Genomic DNA, 25,509 nt, shown 5'->3' on the forward strand with positions numbered 1-25,509 from the left:
GTGACTTGCCAGTCAGTGGGAGAGGTTTTGTAGTCACCAAGTAGATGCAGGACTAAGACCTTGAATTTCTTATGTCACATGCTTATATAATGAGGTTTGGTTTCAGCTGCTATCCTGTGCTGTGATTATTGTCATAATTGTGCATATTAGCATTATATTAACTCAATTACGTTGCGTGCTGAAAGGATGCTGTAGGAAAGACTTAACTACCATTAGATCTGTCGACTGTCTTCACAGCAAACGTGTTTTCCTCTAAGCCGGGGGTGTCAAACTCATTTTCACTGGGGGGCACATCAGCCTCGCGGTTGCCTTCAAAGGGCCAAACGTAATTTTAGGACTCTAGAAATGCGACTACTCCTACATTTATACAGTCCTAAAAATGCATTTGCTACAAATGAGTTTGACACCCCTGCACTAAACATACTTTCTGAAGAGGCTGCAAAGCGCTTTTTGCATTTTGGCAAAACTTGTGGATCTTTCAACAGGACAAAGCCCCTTTCTCGCTGACAGAATGGAGAACGTGCTGATGAGGCAAAGGGGAGAAATGGATGGGCTACAAAGGTAATGCCTCTGTCAAAAGAAAACCTTATCCATCTGTTTGGGCTTTTAATAAGTACCTCGGAGTGTCAGGACACGACCCTGTGTGCTCACAGCAGCTTGTGTAGTTGTCGTGTTAACGTCACAGGGTCTGAAAATGAATTCAGTCGTGATGTCTTTTTATTTGTCCTTTCAGCTTTCTAATTTGTAACATTCTTGAGTGCGATGCTATAGGAAAGACACATGTGAACAGCTTTTAATTTCCTCAGAGTATCCAGTTGCTGCAGAGGGTAACTTACAATGTTCAGGTCTTTTGTGCTGGTGCCAACGTCAATGAATTAATTTCATTTCTAATGCATCATGTGTAAGTGTGCACTCAGTTACCTTCTCTCATGGGAAACACCTGGCTAAGTTTCTAAACTTTCTGAAGGCCATTAGCATATTGCACTAACCTGGTCTCCAGAGTGACCTGTGGCATTTTTACTCCAAGCTAAACAGAGGTTTTTCTTAGCAAACCATGTTGTTACAGCCTGTCAAATGCAGTGGTTGTGGGACTTTCAGTGACTGGATATTAACTGGCCTCTTAGCCCACCTGCATATCCCAGGGAGCTGTCAAAGAGAAGACCCAGGGGAAAAGTCATGCTCGTCATTAGGAACAGACTTATGTTACATTAAAATGACTTTTGTGCAAGGGTCCTTGTAAGAGATCTAGTGACTCTTAAAAGCACCTGCAATAAAGGACCTTTGATAGTGCTGGTCTCTGATAGACCTTTTTTTTTTTTTTTTTCCCCCAGATGTGCTCAGTTAAAAACTGCCCACACTATGGGGATTGCAATCTGAATTTTGCTTGGCTTGGCAGAATGGTGTCTAGTTAAAAAACAAAACAATACCACACTCCCCTCCCCACCGCCACGGCAACAAAATAGAGTCCCCCAAGCACCCCACCCTCAACCCCCAAATTCTGGTAACTAATTTCTGGATGCTTTAATTAAAAGTCTTTGTTTGACTTCCTGGACTTTTCAGTCAAACCACAGAAGATGAGGTAATGATACCATGTTTAGGACTCCTGGCGAATCTCCGTCATCACAACTTACCTGTTCAAGCTAAGATGAAATCTTTGGTAAGAGTTTTGTTTTTGTGGCACGACCCTGGCTTGAGGGCAAGAGAGTTACTGGACTCTGGGGAATTGCCTTAGTATTTCTTATGCTCGTTTTTGTGGGACCAATAACCCTGACCTGTTTGTTCTCCAGAGTTGGTGGTTGTTTCTCCTGTATTGGAGAAAATAACCAGTAGAACAGGCGGTTGGGTGTTCTCTTTCCTTCTCTACGTTTCTGTGTTGTTGCGCTAGCTTGTGTTAGGCATTCAGTTTCTGCAGCTGTTCTCTGCAAACGAAGGATGAATTTAAAATTTGAGCATTCTTCCTTTGACAGTCTAAATGTTGTTAACACATGAGGACTGTAGTTGGTTTTCTGGTAAGCTGCCTGAACTTTGACCGACAAAGATCTCAGTCTATTAAAGGATAGATCAAGAAAATGTCACTGATGTTGGTGTCAGGCCAGGACCCTTGAATACTCATACACATCCATGTCTGAGCTGCTCAGTTCGTCTCTCTGCTTGGAGTGGTGCCAAGGGGAGTTATGGTTCAATTCAGAAATGCAAGTTAATCTACATGGCACTCAATGTGACACTGTTTACCTTGGGAGAAAGGAGAGGGAAGGAGAAGGAGGAACTCTTGTCATCTCTGCCCACTGAGTAGAGAAGGAAGGGGGGTCATTGTTCAGTGGTTCTTTTCTATTGGAGACATAAGCAAAATTACCTTCTCATCTTTCTTTAAAATAATGATGGCGTTTATTGGCTTATTCTTTTTTTCCGTTTTTCCTTATACAAGTTCAACACAGACTTTAGTCATTGACATCCACACCAGTGTGGTGCACTAGAAGACTAAAGTAGATAACCTAGAGAACGTTGCGCTCTGACGCCAGGGGGAAGTCGGTAACGCCATCCCTCTGCAACACACCCCTGAGCCCAGATTTTAAACTGCTCTTCTCCCTTTAAAAAAAAAAAAAAAAAAAAAAATCAAGCGGGTGAGGGAGGTGACACTTAGGGCCTAGAGCACACCACCAAGCAGGTGTCCCTGGTGGCCAAAGGCTGGTACCAGACTCTGTCACCCAGTCTGCTTCCAAAACAGCTCCTTGGGAAAGAAGAAGCAACCTGTCATTCCTTTCATTTTTGGGGACTGCATGCGAAGAGCAGCTGCAGACAAATGTTTCTTTCCTTTCTCTGCAGACTTCTGAAGGTGTTCCAGAGAGGATCTTCAGAATATTGAAGGATTCAATATACACTTACGACAAGCCGAATCAAGGACTGATAACAAACCTCCGCTACCCGGTAATGAAACCAAAGGCTTCACAAAGAAGCCAAGGGTTCCAGTCAGGAAAGGATGACATCTATGCAGGTGAGAAACATAGCCCTGCCTTAGTGGTTTTGGGCTTATTTTTTTTTTTAAAAAACGAATGCATTGCCAGGTGTGAGGTGAATAGTTGCTACGTGTCCTCTGAGACCAGCTTGCATGGGCAGCAGTTCAATGTCCTTCTCCTTCACGTTCACTGGAAAACTGTTATCCCCAGCTTGCAGTTCCACACCCTCATCCACTACAAATTTGCAAGTTAACATTGCGAGAGACGCTGAAGGCAAAGCAGGACATTGCCCACAGCTCGCTCCTTCATGGGTGTTGGTGCTTCCAGGCTAGGGAAGGCTGAGGGCCTGGGTTAGGGACCGATTAAGCAATCTGGACATCCATAAATCCATGGCTCCAGGTGGGATGCACCCGCGGGTGCTGAGGGAGCTGGCTGATCATTGCTAGGCCACTCTCCGTCATCTTTGCTAAGTCATGGGAAACGGGAGGGGTGCCTGAGGGCTGGAGGAAAGCAAATGTCATTCCAGTCTTCAAAAAGGACAAGAAGGAGGACCCGGGTAACTATGGACCGGTCAGCGTCACCTCCATCCCTGGGAAACTGATGGAACGACTTATCCTTGGTGCCATCTCAAGGCATATCAGGGATAAGGGGGTCATTAGGGGCAGTCAACATGGCTTCACCAAAGGGAAGTTGTGCTTGACCAACCTCATAGACTTTTATGAGGACATAACCGGGTGGACAGATGATGGTAAAGCAGTGGATGTGGTCTGTCTTGATTTCAGTGAAGCATTTGACACGGTCTCCCACAGCGTCCTCCCAGCTAAACTGAGGAAGTGTGGTCTGGACGATCGGGTAGCGATGTGGACTGTGAACTGGCTGAAGGAAAGAAGCCAGAGAGTCGTGATCAACGGGGCAGAGTCTAGTTGGAGGCCTGTGGAGTCCCTCAAGGGTCGGTACTGGGGCCAGTACTATTCAATATATTCATCAATGACTTGGATGAGGGAATAGAGTGACTGTCAGCAAGTTTGCTGATGACACCAAGCTGGGAGGAGTGGCTGACACGCCAGAAGGCTGTGCTGCCATCCAGCGAGAGCTGGACAGGCTGGAGAGTTGGGCGGGGAAAACATGAATGAAATATAACAAGCGCAAGTGTAGAGTCTTGCATCTGGGCAAGAAGAACCCCAGGTACTAGTATAAGTCGGGGAATGACCTGTCAGAGAGCAGTGAAAGGGACCTGGGGGTCCCGGTGGACGGCACGATGACCATGAGCCAGCACTGTGCCCTTGTGGCCAAGAAGGCCAATGACATCCTGGGGTGTATTAGAAGGGGGGTAGTTAGTAGGTTGAAAGAGGTTCTCCTGCCCCTCTACTCTACCCTGGTGAGACCGCATCTGGAATATTGTGTCCAGTTCTGGGCCCCTCAGTTCAAGAAGGACAGGGAACTGCTGGAGAGAGTCCAGCGCAGGGCGACAAAGTTGATTAAGGGAGTGGAGCATCTCCCTACTGAGGAAAGGCTGAGGGAGCTGTGTCTCTTTAGTTTGGAGAAGAGGAGACTGAGGGGTGACCTCATTAATGTTTGTAAATATGTAAAGGGTGAGTGTCACGAGGATGGAGCCAGGCTCTTCTCACTGACAACCAATGATAAGACATGGGGCAATGGGTACAAACTGCAACACAGGAGGTTCCACTTAAATAGGAGAAGAAACTTCTTCTCAGTGAGGCTGGCAGAGCACTGGAACGGGCTGCCCAGGGAGGCTGAGGAGTCTCCTCCTCTGGAGACATTCAAAAGCCACCTGGACACATTCCTGTGTAACCTCATCTAGGTGTTCCTGCTCTGGCGGGGGGATTGGACTAGACGATCTTCTGAGGTCCCTTCCAATCCCTAACATTCTGTGATTCTGTGATTCATAGTCTGATACCTCTCAATCCTTTCCCCCGCTGAGCTCAGGTGCCAAACCAGTTGTAAAAACAACCTTCGTCCTTCAATAGCTCCTTGCAGGGCTGAGGCAGAGGCGAGAGAGCGAGGCAGGTGCGCGGGGGGGGGGCCGTGGGGGGTGGGGGTCTGTCGGTGGGAAAAGCGGGGATCGAACCAGGGACCCATTTGACCAATCCGCGGGTCCGGCGCCCTGGCCGCTCCGCCAGCGCGATCCCACGGCCGTGGAACGCACGGCGCCCCCTATAGGCCGCAGAGCGGCGTGCGCTGCCGCTAGGGCCGCGAGCAGGTAGCTGTCAGCAGCGGGAGGTCTTGGGCTCTGTCAGGCGAGGGGCGGGTGGGGGGGTGTGTGATTGGGCGGGGGGCAGGTGGGGTTGCAGCGTGGTGGTGGGAGGCAGCGAGTCGGTGGGTGCCCCCCGGCATGGGCCGAGCTTAGCGGGCGGGCGGAGGTTTGTAGGGGGAGCTGTGGCGTCCCCCGGCGGTGGGGATGGCGGTAGAGGAGCGGCCAGGTCGCGGGACGCTGGTCCGCAGGGCACCCACTTCCATCCCCACCCCGCCCACCGCCCCCCCGGCCTTTAGCCGCCGCGCAGGCCGCTCTGCGGCCTATAGGGGGCGCCGTGCGTTCCACGGCCGTGGGATCGCGCTGGCGGAGCGGCCAGGGCGCCGGACCCGCGGATTGGTCAAATGGGTCCCTGGTTCGATCCCCGCTTTTCCCACCGACAAACCGCCCCCCCCACGGCGCCCCCCCCGTGCACCTGCCTCGCTCTCTCGCCTCTGCCTCAGCCCTGCAAGGAAGGAGCCCTTCAAGAAGGAATGTTGCTTTTGCAACTCAGCTGCCACCTCACCCAGCGAGGGGGGAAGGATTGACACACATCACACTGGGAATCCTTCCCACAAACCAACTCTCTTCCAACTCATGCTGCAATGCAAACTCATTCCTGCATTTCAAAAACAAGTGCAGCTAGAGGGAAGGCTAACCCAAGAGCCAGGAACCCACCTTTGCAATAGATCCAGCAGGGGAAGGGCCTTCTTAGCATGAGATGAATGAGTCCTGGAAACTGAGGCAGGCGGCGGGCAGTCCGGAAAGCCTGCAGTACCCAACCCCTGGGGAACAGGGCAGGGAATTTGCAGCTGGCATTTGTGGGGGCGTATAAGCTTTTTGCCCTATTGCGTGTGCCTACTTTTAGGTAGAACGGCCCGTTTCGCAAAAGCCTTAATAAAACGTGCTTTGCCGAGAGATCCTGCCTGAGCCTATTCTGTTGGCAAGATGATGGTTTCCTACAAGTCTGGGGGCTCGTCCGAGACTCGACGTCGTCATCTCGGGGGTCCCTGTCGCCAATGGACGGGAAGGCGTGCCCCGTTGATTTCAATGGCCTTCTGGATGGTCGGTGGGGATTCCAGGACGGACGGACAGACAGAAACTGCAGGGCTGTGGGGACGAAGGCGGATCCCCGCAAACCATAGGCGAAAGGAGAAAGGAAAAAGCGGGAAGCACGATACGAGCGAGCGGGCAACTTTGTGCGTGGACCAAGGTAAGAAAACAGACTGTTAAGTACTACCTTGGTGGTCGGGGGCATTCTGAGAGGAGGGACGAGGCGCAAGGAGAAGCCTCGAGACTCAGAATGGGAAATAGAAAGGAAAAATGGTGACATTCCTCCGTCCAGTCCTTTAGGGAGGATGTTAAGGTACCGGGGAAACGTGTGGTGTACAAAAAGGAAGGATAAATAGAAAATGATAAAGTATTGTGTTTTGTCTGGACAAAATAGCTCTTAATAGAGTGATATTCTGGCCAAAATACGGATCCAATGACAATTGGCTATGCAAAGATCTAAATTGGTATGTAAAAAAAACTGTAGGGCCTTTAAATCTTCCTCCACACCAGGGTGGGTGCGAGTCCCTCCCTTCCTGCAGTATGTTTTTGAGTGCAAAGTGTGTGGCCTGATCAGTGTAAAGTGCACATAAAAGCAGTGTTCGAGTCTCTCTTGGGAATGGGAAAATATCCTTTAGACGTAAACCGTTGACCAAGTCTGAGACTAGGATGGGATCCAGCCGCACCTAAACTCCTCTCTGAAGGAGATTAGAAAGCAAGGGGCTCCCTCTGAACCTCGTGACTCAACGGAAGCGTGTCTCTGAATTTTCTTAGTGATGGGAAATAAAACTCGGCATAGAGAAGGGGACGCCCTTGGCCGAGGTATTGCAAAATTGGGAAAATACTTATGGTACAGCAAGGTTTTCAAGAAAAGCATGCAATGACCTTATATTGAGGAGACTGGCCAACTGTAACTAAAAAACACCTAGAAAACAGATGTCCTGGACAAATGAATTACTGGTACGTATAGGATGATTTGGCATATGACCACCATAAAGAGGATGGTCGAAAACGAGTATAAAAACCTAGAGAAAGAATTTTAGCTGCAGTTGGGAGTAATTTAACTAAGGTGCTTGCAGAGCTGGTCTCTGCTCTCTGTATCACCTCTTGATTACCTCCCCAACTGTCTTTCTTGTCCTTACTGCTTTTGCTGGGCTTTACCCTGGGATTGCTAAAGTTATTTTGCAGTGCAGCCAGCAGCAGATGTGCGTGCGTATGTGTGTGTAGGGGAGCAAGTGCGAAGGGGGGGATGTACATGTGAATGCCCTCCAGTGTTCCAGTGTTACACGGATGCACCCCCTGGCACTCTGGGGATTTGATTATGTGAGGAAATCAAACTCTGAAGGGAAGATGGGGATCGATGAGCATCATGATTTTCTAATTTTTTTGGGGGGGGGCGGGGCTAGAATCCATTCTGAGCCGATGTTATCCTGTTATTGAGAGAGTTGGTCTGTCCAGAAACATCATTTAAAAGAATGTGGAACTAACCCCACAGGCAGTGGGAGACTACCTGGCCCCAAGGTGATTCTAATTGAGATGATAATAATCAAACAAATGGAGATAATTGCCAAACGGTGGTTAAAAATCTGATAAAAGCTTTTGAGCTTTTGAGGAGATAAGAGTAAACTGAACTGAAGTGCAGGAATGTAGACAGAAGCCAGGGGAGCACCGACTGGGGAAGATTTTTGGAAAGCTTTGTGGACTGGTAGCAAGTGTGTTTGTGGATCTACAGAAGTATTTCCGAGAGCATGTGCCAGGTTGGCAGGAAGAATTTGCAAAAAATCTGAGTGTGGTCGTGTTTGTGTATGATGGTCGGGAACTGAAGCGAAAAGTTGAAGCAGACTGATTGGTTGCAAGTGAAAGACTGGAAGGGAAAAGAACAAAACAAAACCGCAGAAGATTTAGACCAAAGTCAGTGAAAAAAGTGAGAGAATGAGAGAAAATGGGATGCTATTATTGTGGAAATCTGGGATATTTACCCCTAGGGCGGCAACTGTTGGAAATGACTAAAGGAAGAAAACTCAATACACTTTGGAAAATCAGAGGGGCTGAAAATGTTTTTGGTGTTGTGGTGGCTTTTTTTTTTGGTGGTTTTTTTTTTGTTTGTTTGTTTGTTTGTTTGTGGGGAAACGTTTAAATTGGAAAAGAGCATGTAATTGGTAAAGTAATGGTGGTAATTGGTAATGAGGTCTAGTTTTTAGCAGAAACAGAAGCTCCCATGTCCCTTCTAAATTCTCCCCTAAAAAGATCCAGAACTGAAGACGGAGTTGTAATAAATGGGGTAGCAGGGAGGAAGGAGAGACAATTATGAATAAATTCCTATTTGTGATAATAAGAATTAAAAGCGTATGGGGAAGGAATATATTAGGGGAAGATTCCCCAGCTTCTATATTAGAGAGAAACCTTTTACAGGCTCTGGGTGTGGAAACACAGTTACTGCCTGGGGGGTGACAAGGAGAAAATTTGAAAGATATTGTATTACCTGGAAGTTTGTGTTGGTTTTGGCTGGGCTGGAGTTAATTTTCTTTGTGGTACCTGGTATGGGACTATGTTTTTGATTGATGCTTAAAACAGTGTTGATAATACAGAGATGTTTTTGTTATTGTTGAGCAATGCTTGCACAGAGTGGAGGCCTGTTCTGCCTCTCACGCTGCTCCAGCAGCAAGTGGGCTGGGGGGGAAGCGACAAGCAGTGGCACACTGATCTAAGCTCTTAGACCCAGTGTCTCGAGGTTGGCCAGAGTGTGTGCAAGCTGCAGCAGCAACTGCTCTTCTGGTGGGAGAAAGCAGGAAATTAAACCCTGCTGCTTTCCTATGGAGAGGTGGCAATGGGCTGCACCTCTTCATAGATGGGTCTTCAAGGGTAATTCAGGGGAAGAGACACAATGGGTGTGCCATCGTTGAAGGTGTGAATGGTGAAATAAGAGAAACGGGAAGGTTGCCTAATAACTGGTCAGCTCAAACATGCCAGCCACAAGCCGTCAGTCAGGCACTGCAAATGTTAGAAGGAAAAGAAGGTACCATCCGTAATGGTTCTAGATACGCATTTGGAGAAGTGCACACCTTTGGGAAAATTTGGGAAGAATGGGGTCTAATTAATAGCAAAGGTAAAGAATTGGTTCATGAAGAACTAGTTGGACAAGTGTTATGGAATCTGATGTCACCAATAGAAGTGGCTGTAGTACATGTTAATGGACATCAGAGGGGCAACTCTTTTTGTGTCAGGGGAAGTTGGTTAGCAGATGAAATGGCCTGAGAAGCAGCCTTAACTTAGTTATTGCTTCAGGTTTTATCTCACGCCCGAGGTCCTGGCCCCACAAGAAATTCCAGTTTTCAATGAAAGATAAAAAGAAGTCCTCCAAGAGTTGGAAGCCAGGGAACAGAATGGGAAATGCGTACTCCCAGAGGGTAGAGAAATGTTAAATAAGCAAACCATGAGGAAGGTATTAGCAATTTTACATCAAGAGAGTTAATGAGGAAAACAAGTAATGGGTGCCATAGTGTTATAAAAATATGGGTGTACTGGAATTTATACTATAGCCAAGCAAATTTGTGAATGATGTGTGGTTTGTAAAAAAGTAAATGAAAAGGCACTTAGGAAGCAGCCTGCAGGAGGTTGAAGGCCAAGTTTATGACCCTTCCAAAATATACAAGTTGATTTCACAGAATTACCTGCAGTTGGCTGAATTAAAAACTTACTAGTGTTTGATCATCTTACCAGGTGGGGAGAAGCCTTCCCTCTTAGCACTGCCACGGGGGCAGTGGTAGCAAAAGCGAAATAACGGATGGACCCCCACGGTTTGAAACTAAGGATTTGTTTCTCAAAAACTGTATGCTCGGGTTGTCTTTTCTGTCTTCTCTCAGGCACCAAGGGCTTCTGGCACAAACTCTGCCTTTAGAGTCTGCAGCTCACAAGTTTCAGCCTGGACAGCAGGTCCTGGTCAAATCCTGGAAAGACGCTAAGCTTCAGCCAGATTGGGAAGGCGCATTTCAAGTTCTGCTGATCACCGAGACAGTGGTGCGACCAGCTGAGAAAGGGTGGACTCATTACACGTGGATTAAAGAGCCAATCAGACCTCCAAAGGACAGTGAGGAGTGGCAAGTACTGACAACTGACGACCCACTTCAACTAAAGATACAGAGATGAAAATGAAATGAAACTTTTGGGGATTACTAATCCTGTATTATGTAGAATTTACAAATGGGTTACTTAACGTGAACGTCACTGAAACTGAAGGTTCCCTAACAATTTGAGTAGACGCTTGCCAGATCCATAGCTGTGGGGATGTACAGAGCTAAAGGGAATTGAGTTATGAAAACAAACATGTGTCCAAGGGGACCGAGTCTAAGGATGATTTAAATAAGTGCATAGTTTTTGTTGCTGTCTCTCATTGCCCCTCCTGGTACAGTGTTATCTGGACCACAGAGTTTGGGGGATGGACAGTGAGCAATGAATGGTTATAGAATGAAAAAGAAAACTTACCCTATCCAAAGGGCAATCTCTCCCGGGATGTGAGTCTCTGCAGTGCAACCCTTTGCTAATTACGCTACAGGGAGCAGATGATTCAGTAAGTGAGGTTTATGGATCACGAATAGACATTAGTAGAAAAGATGCCCTCGCCTCAGCCCCACCTGGCCCGGCACCAGACGCCCAAAGCCCTTGGCCTTTCCTCCTTGCCGCTCACCAGCCTGCGCTGCCTGCCGCCCGCTTGGCCCTCTTGCTCTTGCTTCCCCGGCCCCCGGCAGACACACAGCCAGGGACACCCAGGCAGCACAGCAGGAGGGGAGCCCTTTGGCCTGCTGCCCTCCCGCCCACCCTCAAGCCCACCCCAAATCATGCATGCGCCCAGAAACCCTGACCTGCACCACAAAGGCAGCAGCAGTAGCAGCAAGGAACACCAGGCCTGTGGGCGCAGCTGGCCTACAGCAGGGGACGGCCCTTTGGCCACTTCCCGGACGCTCTCCTGCTCTCCACCCTCCCAACCTCTTGCACACCCCCAGCCTCAGCGCTGCAGGAAAAAGAGACAACCTCACGGCTCCGGGAGGCCCGCACTCGCAGCAACAGCCACACCACAGCTGCAGTAAGCAACACCGCTTTAGCCACCCCTGCCAAACACGGTGCTAGGCCGGCTGCCACTAACAAGAGTCAACTCCGTCCCAGCCAGAGCAAGTCCGCAGAGGCAGTGGCACCTAGCCCACCCCGGGCAGAAGGCAAGATGCAGGATGCCGAAAAACCAAGAGAATCAAGCCCTGTTCACTTGTCCTCACCACTAGCAGGACCCTGGCTGTGACTCCAGATGATTTGTGCGCTTACCGTCTGTCACCCTCCTCAAGTGACCAGTGTGGCCAAGTCTCTGTACGGATCCCTGGGGGACTGTGCCCTGGAAGGAATCCAGTCCAGCAGCACCAACGGGCACGTTCAAACGCAGCTTGCGACAAGGCCCTTCCTCTGCTTAGGAGCGCCGTCCTCCGGGCTTGCCTCTGCAGATGTCTTTTGCTCGACAGTGCCCATCCTTGGCAGAACCTTTGGCTTCTGCTTCTCACCTAGGCGTCGAAAGAGAAGCTTTGAAGTGAGAACCAAACAGGTTGCCACTAACCTTGCACTCTGTCCCCAGGGGAAAGTCGCTAACGCTGTCCCTCTTCAACACACCCGAGCCCAGATTTTAAACCACTCTTTTTTTTTTCGGAATAAAACCCAACAAGTGGGTGAGGGAGGTGACACTTAGGGCCAAGGCAGGAAGGAAGGAAGGAAGGACGGAAGAGTTTGCATCTGGTTTGCGCCCCAGAGTCTCCCGTGGGTGGGCCTGGGCCGGTTGTTCCATTTGGGTGACGCTTGCTCCCAGGCCCCGAGCAGGTAGCTGTCAGCAGCGGGAGGTCTTGGGCTCTGTCAGGCGAGGGGTGGGGTGGGCGTGGGGGGGGATGTGTTTGGGCGGGGGGCAGGTGGGGTTGTAGCGGGGCTGGAGGTGGTGTGCAGAGGGGTAGGAAGGGGGGAAGAGGGGAGGGGGGTATGCTCTTTGCTCTGGGAAAGCGATGACAAGACAGGTCCAGATTCTTCAAGTGCGTAGGAGCTGTGATTTATTTGTAGTTGTTTGTGAAACAGATGTGAAAAACTGGTCAATGACTTGGGCTTCTGCTCAGATTGGTAGCTAATGCAACAGCTGCTTTTGCTGTTTGACAGGGGTTTTTTGTTAATAATTCTTAAATTCCAGTCTTAGAGAGCGAGACTAGAGAAGCTCTTCAGGATACCTACAATGTGACCACGTGCTGGCAGGAGTGGTTCATCGAGGCTCTGCTCATCTCAGTGACCCATTCATATTACAGGTAACAGGAACTAATGCTTAACTCTATTTGTCTACTCTTATATGGTATCTGTTATGCTGCATGCATGTAATAACTCTTCTGAAATAGTGTGTCGGTCTTAGCTGTGTATGTTGTTTGCCATACGAGGCCAGTATGACAGGATTTTAAGGCTGCAGAGAGTTCTTTGTACTCTCTCTTTAATCGAGCTTGAGCTTCTCACCTGCTCCAATTGAAACAAAACAAAAAACCCCAAACCTAACAAAACCAGACAAACAAATCCAACCAACAAACCAAGCAAAAATAAACCAAAACCAAAACCAAAAGCCTCTGTTTTTGAAATGATTTGGCTGCTGGAGAGCTTATTTTCCAGAATTATTTTCCAGCTGAGGTATTTAGTTCTTTCTCCTACTGTTCATGAGACAAGCCTGGAGTCGGTTTTGTCTAATCAATTCTTTGACAGGCAGTTGTGAAGGAGTGAAACGAGAGCTGTGGCTGCCAGTTCTCATCGAAGGTCTGCAGGGCACGTGTGCCTGCTGCCCTCTGCTCAGTGCCAGTGAGTGCAAGGGGCTGTGCCAGTGCGAGCTGAGTTATAGGAGTCAAGTGCAGAGCTTATTACACATTATTACCTTACACATAATATCTCACAGCCCATCTCACAGCCCATCTTCACCAATGTTCACGTGTCCTTTCTGTGCATTGACCAGTAAAGGTGGGGAAGACCTCCTCTTTTTTTTTTTTTTTTTAAATATGCACAGGTTTCCTCATATGTGGCTCTGAGATTTCAGCAAGTACTTGCTGGCTACGTGTCGTGACATCTCTTTTCTGAGAGGGAAAACGGAAAATGAATTTGCCAGCAGTTGTGTTGCCCCTGATCTGTGGAAAATGAGTCAGGCATCCAGTGAAGGACACTTTTGTCCCAGTTTGTGTATTTGTCAAAGCACTTGGAGTAGGAGAAGACTAAGAGATCCAGGTGACTTGCCAGTCAGTGGGAGAGGTTTTGTAGTCACCAAGTAGATGCAGGACTAAGACCTTGAATTTCTTATGTCACATGCTTATATAATGAGGTTTGGTTTCAGCTGCTATCCTGTGCTGTGATTATTGTCATAATTGTGCATATTAGCATTATATTAACTCAATTACGTTGCGTGCTGAAAGGATGCTGTAGGAAAGACTTAACTACCATTAGATCTGTCGACTGTCTTCACAGCAAACGTGTTTTCCTCTAAGCCGGGGGTGTCAAACTCATTTTCACTGGGGGGCACATCAGCCTCGCGGTTGCCTTCAAAGGGCCAAACGTAATTTTAGGACTCTAGAAATGCGACTACTCCTACATTTATACAGTCCTAAAAATGCATTTGCTACAAATGAGTTTGACACCCCTGCACTAAACATACTTTCTGAAGAGGCTGCAAAGCGCTTTTTGCATTTTGGCAAAACTTGTGGATCTTTCAACAGGACAAAGCCCCTTTCTCGCTGACAGAATGGAGAACGTGCTGATGAAGCAAAGGGGAGAAATGGATGGGCTACAAAGGTAATGCCTCTGTCAAAAGAAAACCTTATCCATCTGTTTGGGCTTTTAATAAGTACCTCGGAGTGTCAGGACACGACCCTGTGTGCTCACAGCAGCTTGTGTAGTTGTCGTGTTAACGTCACAGGGTCTGAAAATGAATTCAGTCGTGATGTCTTTTTATTTGTCCTTTCAGCTTTCTAATTTGTAACATTCTTGAGTGCGATGCTATAGGAAAGACACATGTGAACAGCTTTTAATTTCCTCAGAGTATCCAGTTGCTGCAGAGGGTAACTTACAATGTTCAGGTCTTTTGTGCTGGTGCCAACGTCAATGAATTAATTTCATTTCTAATGCATCATGTGTAAGTGTGCACTCAGTTACCTTCTCTCATGGGAAACACCTGGCTAAGTTTCTAAACTTTCTGAAGGCCATTAGCATATTGCACTAACCTGGTCTCCAGAGTGACCTGTGGCATTTTTACTCCAAGCTAAACAGAGGTTTTTCTTAGCAAACCATGTTGTTACAGCCTGTCAAATGCAGTGGTTGTGGGACTTTCAGTGACTGGATATTAACTGGCCTCTTAGCCCACCTGCATATCCCAGGGAGCTGTCAAAGAGAAGACCCAGGGGAAAAGTCATGCTCGTCATTAGGAACAGACTTATGTTACATTAAAATGACTTTTGTGCAAGGGTCCTTGTAAGAGATCTAGTGACTCTTAAAAGCACCTGCAATAAAGGACCTTTGATAGTGCTGGTCTCTGATAGACCTTTTTTTTTTTTTTTTCCCCCAGATGTGCTCAGTTAAAAACTGCCCACACTATGGGGATTGCAATCTGAATTTTGCTTGGCTTGGCAGAATGGTGTCTAGTTAAAAAACAAAACAATACCACACTCCCCTCCCCACCGCCACGGCAACAAAATAGAGTCCCCCAAGCACCCCACCCTCAACCCCCAAATTCTGGTAACTAATTTCTGGATGCTTTAATTAAAAGTCTTTGTTTGACTTCCTGGACTTTTCAGTCAAACCACAGAAGATGAGGTAATGATACCATGTTTAGGACTCCTGGCGAATCTCCGTCATCACAACTTACCTGTTCAAGCTAAGATGAAATCTTTGGTAAGAGTTTTGTTTTTGTGGCACGACCCTGGCTTGAGGGCAAGAGAGTTACTGGACTCTGGGGAATTGCCTTAGTATTTCTTATGCTCGTTTTTGTGGGACCAATAACCCTGACCTGTTTGTTCTCCAGAGTTGGTGGTTGTTTCTCCTGTATTGGAGAAAATAACCAGTAGAACAGGCGGTTGGGTGTTCTCTTTCCTTCTCTACGTTTCTGTGTTGTTGCGCTAGCTTGTGTTAGGCATTCAGTTTCTGCAGCTGTTCTCTGCAAACGAAGGATGAATTTAAAATTTGAGCATTCTTCCTTTGACAGTCTAAATGTTGTTAACACATGAGGACTGTAGTTGGTTTTCTGGTAAGCTGCCTGAACTTTGACTGACAAAGATCTCAGTCTATTAAAGGATAGATCAAGAAAATGTCACTGATGTTGGTGTCAGGCCAGGACCCTTGAATACTCATACACATCCATGTCTGAGCTGCTCAGTTCGTCTCTCTGCTTGGAGTGGTGCCAAGGGGAGTTATGGTTCAATTCAGAAATGCAAGTTAATCTACATGGCACTCAATGTGACACTGTTTACCTTGGGAGAAAGGAGAGGGAAGGAGAAGGAGGAACTCTTGTCATCTCTGCCCACTGAGTAGAGAAGGAAGGGGGGTCATTGTTCAGTGGTTCTTTTCTATTGGAGACATAAGCAAAATTACCTTCTCATCTTTCTTTAAAATAATGATGGCGTTTATTGGCTTATTCTTTTTTTCCGTTTTTCCTTATACAAGTTCAACACAGACTTTAGTCATTGACATCCACACCAGTGTGGTGCACTAGAAGACTAAAGTAGATAACCTAGAGAACGTTGCGCTCTGACGCCAGGGGGAAGTCGGTAACACCATCCCTCTGCAACACACCCCTGAGCCCAGATTTTAAACTGCTCTTCTCCCTTTAAAAAAAAAAAAAAAAAAAAAAAAAAATCAAGCGGGTGAGGGAGGTGACACTTAGGGCCTAGAGCACACCACCAAGCAGGTGTCCCTGGTGGCCAAAGGCTGGTACCAGACTCTGTCACCCAGTCTGCTTCCAAAACAGCTCCTTGGGAAAGAAGAAGCAACCTGTCATTCCTTTCATTTTTGGGGACTGCATGCGAAGAGCAGCTGCAGACAAATGTTTCTTTCCTTTCTCTGCAGACTTCTGAAGGTGTTCCAGAGAGGATCTTCAGAATATTGAAGGATTCAATATACACTTACGACAAGCCAAATCAAGGACTGATAACAAACCTCCGCTACCCGGTAATGAAACCAAAGGCTTCACAAAGAAGCCAAGGGTTCCAGTCAGGAAAGGATGACATCTATGCAGGTGAGAAACATAGCCCTGCCTTAGTGGTTTTGGGCTTATTTTTTTTTTTAAAAAACGAATGCATTGCCAGGTGTGAGGTGAATAGTTGCTACGTGTCCTCTGAGACCAGCTTGCATGGGCAGCAGTTCAATGTCCTTCTCCTTCACGTTCACTGGAAAACTGTTATCCCCAGCTTGCAGTTCCACACCCTCATCCACTACAAATTTGCAAGTTAACATTGCGAGAGACGCTGAAGGCAAAGCAGGACATTGCCCACAGCTCGCTCCTTCATGGGTGTTGGTGCTTCCAGGCTAGGGAAGGCTGAGGGCCTGGGTTAGGGACCGATTAAGCAATCTGGACATCCATAAATCCATGGCTCCAGGTGGGATGCACCCGCGGGTGCTGAGGGAGCTGGCTGATCATTGCTAGGCCACTCTCCGTCATCTTTGCTAAGTCATGGGAAACGGGAGGGGTGCCTGAGGGCTGGAGGAAAGCAAATGTCATTCCAGTCTTCAAAAAGGGCAAGAAGGAGGACCCGGGTAACTATGGACCGGTCAGCGTCACCTCCATCCCTGGGAAACTGATGGAACGACTTATCCTTGGTGCCATCTCAAGGCATATCAGGGATAAGGGGGTCATTAGGGGCAGTCAACATGGCTTCACCAAAGGGAAGTTGTGCTTGACCAACCTCATAGACTTTTATGAGGACATAACCGGGTGGACAGATGATGGTAAAGCAGTGGATGTGGTCTGTCTTGATTTCAGTGAAGCATTTGACACGGTCTCCCACAGCATCCTCCCAGCTAAACTGAGGAAGTGTGGTCTGGACGATCGGGTAGCGATGTGGACTGTGAACTGGCTGAAGGAAAGAAGCCAGAGAGTCGTGATCAACGGGGCAGAGTCTAGTTGGAGGCCTGTGGAGTCCCTCAAGGGTCGGTACTGGGGCCAGTACTATTCAATATATTCATCAATGACTTGGATGAGGGAATAGAGTGACTGTCAGCAAGTTTGCTGATGACACCAAGCTGGGAGGAGTGGCTGACACGCCAGAAGGCTGTGCTGCCATCCAGCGAGAGCTGGACAGGCTGGAGAGTTGGGCGGGGAAAACATGAATGAAATATAACAAGCGCAAGTGTAGAGTCTTGCATCTGGGCAAGAAGAACCCCAGGTACTAGTATAAGTCGGGGAATGACCTGTCAGAGAGCAGTGAAAGGGACCTGGGGGTCCCGGTGGACGGCACGATGACCATGAGCCAGCACTGTGCCCTTGTGGCCAAGAAGGCCAATGACATCCTGGGGTGTATTAGAAGGGGGGTAGTTAGTAGGTTGAAAGAGGTTCTCCTGCCCCTCTACTCTACCCTGGTGAGACCGCATCTGGAATATTGTGTCCAGTTCTGGGCCCCTCAGTTCAAGAAGGACAGGGAACTGCTGGAGAGAGTCCAGCGCAGGGCGACAAAGTTGATTAAGGGAGTGGAGCATCTCCCTACTGAGGAAAGGCTGAGGGAGCTGGGTCTCTTTAGTTTGGAGAAGAGGAGACTGAGGGGTGACCTCATTAATGTTTGTAAATATGTAAAGGGTGAGTGTCACGAGGATGGAGCCAGGCTCTTCTCACTGACAACCAATGATAAGACATGGGGCAATGGGTACAAACTGCAACACAGGAGGTTCCACTTAAATAGGAGAAGAAACTTCTTCTCAGTGAGGCTGGCAGAGCACTGGAACGGGCTGCCCAGGGAGGCTGAGGAGTCTCCTCCTCTGGAGACATTCAAAAGCCACCTGGACACATTCCTGTGTAACCTCATCTAGGTGTTCCTGCTCTGGCGGGGGGATTGGACTAGACGATCTTCTGAGGTCCCTTCCAATCCCTAACATTCTGTGATTCTGTGATTCATAGTCTGATACCTCTCAATCCTTTCCCCCGCTGAGCTCAGGTGCCAAACCAGTTGTAAAAACAACCTTCGTCCTTCAATAGCTCCTTGCAGGGCTGAGGCAGAGGCGAGAGAGCGAGGCAGGTGCGCGGGGGGGGGGCCGTGGGGGGTGGGGGTCTGTCGGTGGGAAAAGCGGGGATCGAACCAGGGACCCATTTGACCAATCCGCGGGTCCGGCGCCCTGGCCGCTCCGCCAGCGCGATCCCACGGCCGTGGAACGCACGGCGCCCCCTATAGGCCGCAGAGCGGCGTGCGCTGCCGCTAGGGCCGCGAGCAGGTAGCTGTCAGCAGCGGGAGGTCTTGGGCTCTGTCAGGCGAGGGGCGGGTGGGGGGGTGTGTGATTGGGCGGGGGGCAGGTGGGGTTGCAGCGTGGTGGTGGGAGGCAGCGAGTCGGTGGGTGCCCCCCGGCATGGGCCGAGCTTAGCGGGCGGGCGGAGGTTTGTAGGGGGAGCTGTGGCGTCCCCCGGCGGTGGGGATGGCGGTAGAGGAGCGGCCAGGTCGCGGGACGCTGGTCCGCAGGGCACCCACTTCCATCCCCACCCCGCCCACCGCCCCCCCGGCCTTTAGCCGCCGCGCAGGCCGCTCTGCGGCCTATAGGGGGCGCCGTGCGTTCCACGGCCGTGGGATCGCGCTGGCGGAGCGGCCAGGGCGCCGGACCCGCGGATTGGTCAAATGGGTCCCTGGTTCGATCCCCGCTTTTCCCACCGACAAACCGCCCCCCCCACGGCGCCCCCACCACGGCGCCCCCCCCGTGCACCTGCCTCGCTCTCTCGCCTCTGCCTCAGCCCTGCAAGGAAGGAGCCCTTCAAGAAGGAATGTTGCTTTTGCAACTCAGCTGCCACCTCACCCAGCGAGGGGGGAAGGATTGACACACATCACACTGGGAATCCTTCCCACAAACCAACTCTCTTCCAACTCATGCTGCAATGCAAACTCATTCCTGCATTTCAAAAACAAGTGCGGCTAGAGGGAAGGCTAACCCAAGAGCCAGGAACCCACCTTTGCAATAGATCCAGCAGGGGAAGGGCCTTCTTAGCATGAGATGAATGAGTCCTGGAAACTGAGGCAGGCGGCGGGCAGTCCGGAAAGCCTGCAGTACCCAACCCCTGGGGAACAGGGCAGGGAATTTGCAGCTGGCATTTGTGGGGGCGTATAAGCTTTTTGCCCTATTGCGTGTGCCTACTTTTAGGTAGAACGGCCCGTTTCGCAAAAGCCTTAATAAAACGTGCTTTGCCGAGAGATCCTGCCTGAGCCTATTCTGTTGGCAAGATGATGGTTTCCTACAAGTCTGGGGGCTCGTCCGAGACTCGACGTCGTCATCTCGGGGGTCCCTGTCGCCAATGGACGGGAAGGCGTGCCCCGTTGATTTCAATGGCCTTCTGGATGGTCGGTGGGGATTCCAGGACGGACGGACAGACAGAAACTGCAGGGCTGTGGGGACGAAGGCGGATCCCCGCAAACCATAGGCGAAAGGAGAAAGGAAAAAGCGGGAAGCACGATACGAGCGAGCGGGCAACTTTGTGCGTGGACCAAGGTAAGAAAACAGACTGTTAAGTACTACCTTGGTGGTCGGGGGCATTCTGAGAGGAGGGACGAGGCGCAAGGAGAAGCCTCGAGACTCAGAATGGGAAATAGAAAGGAAAAATGGTGACATTCCTCCGTCCAGTCCTTTAGGGAGGATGTTAAGGTACCGGGGAAACGTGTGGTGTACAAAAAGGAAGGATAAATAGAAAATGATAAAGTATTGTGTTTTGTCTGGACAAAATAGCCCTTAATAGAGTGATATTCTGGCCAAAATACGGATCCAATGACAATTGGCTATGCAAAGATCTAAATTGGTATGTAAAAAAAACTGTAGGGCCTTTAAATCTTCCTCCACACCAGGGTGGGTGCGAGTCCCTCCCTTCCTGCAGTATGTTTTTGAGTGCAAAGTGTGTGGCCTGATCAGTGTAAAGTGCACATAAAAGCAGTGTTCGAGTCTCTCTTGAGAATGGGAAAATATCCTTTAGACATAAGCCGTTGACCAAGTCTGAGACTAGGATGGGATCCAGCCGCACCTAAACTCCTCTCTGAAGGAGATTAGAAAGCAAGGGGCTCCCTCTGAACCTCGTGACTCAACGGAAGCGTGTCTCTGAATTTTTTTAGTGATGGGAAATAAAACTCGGCATAGAGAAGGGGACACCCTTGGCCGAGGTATTGCAAAATTGGGAAAATACTTATGGTACAGCAAGGTTTTCAAGAAAAGCATGCAATGACCTTATATCGAGGAGACTGGCCAACTGTAACTAAAAAACACCTAGAAAACAGATGTCCTGGACAAATGAATTACTGGTACGTATAGGATGATTTGGCATATGACCACCATAAAGAGGATGGTCGAAAACGAGTATAAAAACCTAGGGAAAGAATTTTAGCTGCAGTTGGGAGTAATTTAACTAAGGTGCTTGCAGAGCTGGTCTCTGCTCTCTGTATCACCTCTTGATTACCTCCCCAACTGTCTTTCTTGTCCTTACTGCTTTTGCTGGGCTTTACCCTGGGATTGCTAAAGTTATTTTGCAGTGCAGCCAGCAGCAGATGTGCGTGCGTATGTGTGTGTAGGGGAGCAAGTGCGAAGGGGGGGATGTACATGTGAATGCCCTCCAGTGTTCCAGTGTTACACGGATGCACCCCCTGGCACTCTGGGGATTTGATTATGTGAGGAAATCAAACTCTGAAGGGAAGATGGGGATCGATGAGCATCATGATTTTCTAATTTTTTTGGGGGGGGGCGGGGCTAGAATCCATTCTGAGCCGATGTTATCCTGTTATTGAGAGAGTTGGTCTGTCCAGAAACATCATTTAAAAGAATGTGGAACTAACCCCACAGGCAGTGGGAGACTACCTGGCCCCAAGGTGATTCTAATTGAGATGATAATAATCAAACAAATGGAGATAATTGCCAAACGGTGGTTAAAAATCTGATAAAAGCTTTTGAGCTTTTGAGGAGATAAGAGTAAACTGAACTGAAGTGCAGGAATGTAGACAGAAGCCAGGGGAGCACCGACTGGGGAAGATTTTTGGAAAGCTTTGTGGACTGGTAGCAAGTGTGTTTGTGGATCTACGGAAGTATTTCCGAGAGCATGTGCCAGGTTGGCAGGAAGAATTTGCAAAAAATCTGAGTGTGGTCGTGTTTGTGTATGATGGTCGGGAACTGAAGCGAAAAGTTGAAGCAGACTGATTGGTTGCAAGTGAAAGACTGGAAGGGAAAAGAACAAAACAAAACCGCAGAAGATTTAGACCAAAGTCAGTGAAAAAAGTGAGAGAATGAGAGAAAATGGGATGCTATTATTGTGGAAATCTGGGATATTTACCCCTAGGGCGGCAACTGTTGGAAATGACTAAAGGAAGAAAACTCAATACACTTTGGAAAATCAGAGGGGCTGAAAATGTTTTTGGTGTTGTGGTGGCTTTTTTTATTGGTGTTTTTTTTTTTTTTTTTTGTTTGTTTGTTTGTTTTTTGTGGGGAAACGTTTAAATTGGAAAAGAGCATGTAATTGGTAAAGTAATGGTGGTAATTGGTAATGAGGTCTAGTTTTTAGCAGAAACAGAAGCTCCCATGTCCCTTCTAAATTCTCCCCTAAAAAGATCCAGAACTGAAGACGGAGTTGTAATAAATGGGGTAGCAGGGAGGAAGGAGAGACAATTATGAATAAATTCCTATTTGTGATAATAAGAATTAAAAGCGTATGGGGAAGGAATATATTAGGGGAAGATTCCCCAGCTTCTATATTAGAGAGAAACCTTTTACAGGCTCTGGGTGTGGAAACACAGTTACTGCCTGGGGGGTGACAAGGAGAAAATTTGAAAGATATTGTATTACCTGGAAGTTTGTGTTGGTTTTGGCTGGGCTGGAGTTAATTTTCTTTGTGGTACCTGGTATGGGACTATGTTTTTGATTGATGCTTAAAACAGTGTTGATAATACAGAGATGTTTTTGTTATTGTTGAGCAATGCTTGCACAGAGTGGAGGCCTGTTCTGCCTCTCACGCTGCTCCAGCAGCAAGTGGGCTGGGGGGGAAGCGACAAGCAGTGGCACACTGATCTAAGCTCTTAGACCCAGTGTCTCGAGGTTGGCCAGAGTGTGTGCAAGCTGCAGCAGCAACTGCTCTTCTGGTGGGAGAAAGCAGGAAATTAAACCCTGCTGCTTTCCTATGGAGAGGTGGCAATGGGCTGCACCTCTTCATAGATGGGTCTTCAAGGGTAATTCAGGGGAAGAGACACAATGGGTGTGCCATCGTTGAAGGTGTGAATGGTGAAATAAGAGAAACGGGAAGGTTGCCTAATAACTGGTCAGCTCAAACATGCCAGCCACAAGCCGTCAGTCAGGCACTGCAAATGTTAGAAGGAAAAGAAGGTACCATCCGTAATGGTTCTAGATACGCATTTGGAGAAGTGCACACCTTTGGGAAAATTTGGGAAGAATGGGGTCTAATTAATAGCAAAGGTAAAGAATTGGTTCATGAAGAACTAGTTGGACAAGTGTTATGGAATCTGATGTCACCAATAGAAGTGGCTGTAGTACATGTTAATGGACATCAGAGGGGCAACTCTTTTTGTGTCGGGGAAGTTGGTTAGCAGATGAAATGGCCTGAGAAGCAGCCTTAACTTATTTATTGCTTCAGGTTTTATCTCACGCCCGAGGTCCTGGCCCCACAAGAAATTCCAGTTTTCAATGAAAGATAAAAAGAAGTCCTCCAAGAGTTGGAAGCCAGGGAACAGAATGGGAAATGCGTACTCCCAGAGGGTAGAGAAATGTTAAATAAGCAAACCATGAGGAAGGTATTAGCAATTTTACATCAAGAGAGTTAATGAGGAAAACAAGTAATGGGTGCCATAGTGTTATAAAAATATGGGTGTACTGGAATTTATACTATAGCCAAGCAAATTTGTGAATGATGTGTGGTTTGTAAAAAAGTAAATGAAAAGGCACTTAGGAAGCAGCCTGCAGGAGGTTGAAGGCCAAGTTTATGACCCTTCCAAAATATACAAGTTGATTTCACAGAATTACCTGCAGTTGGCTGAATTAAAAACTTACTAGTGTTTGATCATCTTACCAGGTGGGGAGAAGCCTTCCCTCTTAGCACTGCCACGGGGGCAGTGGTAGCAAAAGCGAAATAACGGATGGACCCCCACGGTTTGAAACTAAGGATTTGTTTCTCAAAAACTGTATGCTCGGGTTGTCTTTTCTGTCTTCTCTCAGGCACCAAGGGCTTCTGGCACAAACTCTGCCTTTAGAGTCTGCAGCTCACAAGTTTCAGCCTGGACAGCAGGTCCTGGTCAAATCCTGGAAAGACGCTAAGCTTCAGCCAGATTGGGAAGGCGCATTTCAAGTTCTGCTGATCACCGAGACAGTGGTGCGACCAGCTGAGAAAGGGTGGACTCATTACACGTGGATTAAAGAGCCAATCAGACCTCCAAAGGACAGTGAGGAGTGGCAAGTACTGACAACTGACGACCCACTTCAACTAAAGATACAGAGATGAAAATGAAATGAAACTTTTGGGGATTACTAATCCTGTATTATGTAGAATTTACAAATGGGTTACTTAACGTGAACGTCACTGAAACTGAAGGTTCCCTAACAATTTGAGTAGACGCTTGCCAGATCCATAGGTGTGGGGATGTACAGAGCTAAAGGGAATTGAGTTATGAAAACAAACATGTGTCCAAGGGGACCGAGTCTAAGGATGATTTAAATAAGTGCATAGTTTTTGTTGCTGTCTCTCATTGCCCCTCCTGATACAGTGTTATCTGGACCACAGAGTTTGGGGGATGGACAGTGAGCAATGAATGGTTATAGAATGAAAAAGAAAACTTACCCTATCCAAAGGGCAATCTCTCCCGGGATGTGAGTCTCTGCAGTGCAACCCTTTGCTAATTACGCTACAGGGAGCAGATGATTCAGTAAGTGAGGTTTATGGATCACGAATAGACATTAGTAGAAAAGATGCCCTCGCCTCAGCCCCACCTGGCCCGGCACCAGACGCCCAAAGCCCTTGGCCTTTCCTCCTTGCCGCTCACCAGCCTGCGCTGCCTGCCGCCCGCTTGGCCCTCTTGCTCTTGCTTCCCCGGCCCCCGGCAGACACACAGCCAGGGACACCCAGGCAGCACAGCAGGAGGGGAGCCCTTTGGCCTGCTGCCCTCCTGCCCACCCCCAAGCCCACCCCAAATCATGCATGCGCCCAGAAACGCTGACCTGCACCACAAAGGCAGCAGCAGCAGCACCAGCAGCAAGGAACACCAGGCCTGTGGGCGCAGCTGGCCTACAGCAGGGGACGGCCCTTTGGCCACTTCCCAGATGCTCTCCTGCTCTCCACCCTCCCAACCTCTTGCACACCCCCAGCCTCGGTGCTGCAGGAAAAAGAGACAACCTCACGGCTCCGGGAGGCCCGCACTCGCAGCAACAGCCACACCACAGCTGCAGTAAGCAACACCGCTTTAGCCACCCCTGCCAAACACGGTGCTAGGCCGGCTGCCACTAACAAGAGTCAACTCCGTCCCAGCCAGAGCAAGTCCGCAGAGGCAGTGGCACCTAGCCCACCCCGGGCAGAAGGCAAGATGCAGGATGCCAAAAAACCAAGAGAATCAAGCCCTGTTCACTTGTCCTCACCACTAGCAGGACCCTGGCTGTGACTCCAGATGATTTGTGCGCTTACCGTCTGTCACCCTCCTCAAGTGACCAGTGTGGCCAAGTCTCTGTACGGATCCCTGGGGGACTGTGCCCTGGAAGGAATCCAGTCCAGCAGCACCAACGGGCACGTTCAAACGCAGCTTGCGACAAGGCCCTTCCTCTGCTTAGGAGCGCCGTCCTCCGGGCTTGCCTCTGCAGATGTCTTTTGCTCGACAGTGCCCATCCTTGGCAGAACCTTTGGCTTCTGCTTCTCACCTAGGCGTCGAAAGAGAAGCTTTGAAGTGAGAACCAAACAGGTTGCCACTAACCTTGCACTCTGTCCCCAGGGGAAAGTCGCTAACGCTGTCCCTCTTCAACACACCCGAGCCCAGATTTTAAACCACTCTTTTTTTTTTCGGAATAAAACCCAACAAG

At 48.7% G+C, this 25,509-nt stretch overlaps 1 long non-coding RNA gene across 1 annotated transcript; it reads right to left on the bottom strand.

Annotated features, from left to right (window-relative positions):
• Positions 1-15,880: 15,880 nt before the first annotated feature.
• On the bottom strand, positions 15,881-25,223 carry LOC135578170 (uncharacterized). Its single transcript, XR_010469509.1, has 3 exons — positions 25,121-25,223; positions 24,284-24,347; positions 15,881-16,109 (listed from the first exon to the last, which is right to left on the bottom strand). It is a non-coding gene; the product is annotated as an uncharacterized LOC135578170 (long non-coding RNA).
• Between the last annotated feature and the right edge of the window lie 286 nt (positions 25,224-25,509).

Source organism: Columba livia, unplaced genomic scaffold (assembly GCF_036013475.1).
Source record: "Columba livia isolate bColLiv1 breed racing homer unplaced genomic scaffold, bColLiv1.pat.W.v2 Scaffold_86, whole genome shotgun sequence".
Taxonomy (NCBI): domain Eukaryota; kingdom Metazoa; phylum Chordata; class Aves; order Columbiformes; family Columbidae; genus Columba; species Columba livia.